The sequence below is a fragment of the Octodon degus genome, unplaced genomic scaffold (assembly GCF_000260255.1).
Source record: "Octodon degus isolate 3935 unplaced genomic scaffold, OctDeg1.0 scaffold00052, whole genome shotgun sequence".
NCBI lineage: Eukaryota > Metazoa > Chordata > Mammalia > Rodentia > Octodontidae > Octodon > Octodon degus.
This window is the reverse complement of record NW_004524628.1, coordinates 11,573,528-11,574,597: the sequence shown is the minus strand read 5'-3', so window position 1 is coordinate 11,574,597 and position 1,070 is coordinate 11,573,528.

Here is a 1,070-nt window from a genome sequence, read left to right as displayed (position 1 = left end):
TGCTATCATCTGATTCCAGAAAAGGGACCAGCATCCTGTGCGAGAGTGTGGCACCAGGGCATTCAACAGGCCTCGTTCTCCTGGCGTTTCCCACAATTCCACAGTGCCTTGAACACCAACCTCACCCTGTCATAGTTGAAGGGGTCAGACAGCTTTGACGCTTCCAAAAAGCCCCGGTGACTGCCCCTGTATTTCTTGCACTTAGCAAAAATTTCCATTCAGTGTAAGTGCCCACGTTCCCAATTCTCAGCTATCCGTGACTCCCGACTCTGTCCCTTGGGCGTGTGCAGAAGACCAGCAGCAGCCGTGACAGCGCCATGAGACGGCGCTGTCCCAGGGTGGTTGGAGAGGCAGAGCAGAACGGTGACAAGGAAACGGAAATGGGACATCCGCCGTGGGCTTCACAGACCTCCGCTCTCGCCCTGTGGATCCCGAGGCCAGGCCGATGGAGTGGCCAGGGGACATCAGGGAGGCCTGCTCTCATACCTGGCTGACCCAAGGCCAAATGCTGAAGCCATGTTATGCACACAGTTCCCCTTTCTGTACCACAGAAGGACAGGAACGAGTCACGCACCTTTGTCCACCTACCTCTGTGCACACAAATTAACTCAAAGTAGATTGCAGACTAAAAGTAACAGTTAAAATGATAATGTTCTCGGAAGAAAACAGAAGAAAATCTTCTTGATTTGGGCTTGGCCAATGTTTGCCCACTAGAACACCTAAGTATGAGAGAAAGAAAACAATAGACAAAGTGGGCACCACAGAAGGCCAGACCTGCTCTGGCTGAAGGATATCGCCAAAGAAGTGAGATGAAAACCACGCAGTAGGAGGAAGCGCTTGCAAATCATACACGGGCACAGGCAAAGAGTTCTTAGAGCTCAATAATAAAGAACCAAGAACATTTTTAACAATATTTCTACAAAGGAGGTAGAAAGCTAGACCTTAGGGCGTATGAAAATAATCATGTCAGTAAGCCAGGGAGCCGTGGTGATGTTGCCTGTGCTCTTGAGGGTGGCAGAGTGAAGCCTCAGACTTAACAGGGGTAGATGTGGATGGATTGGAGCAGCCTC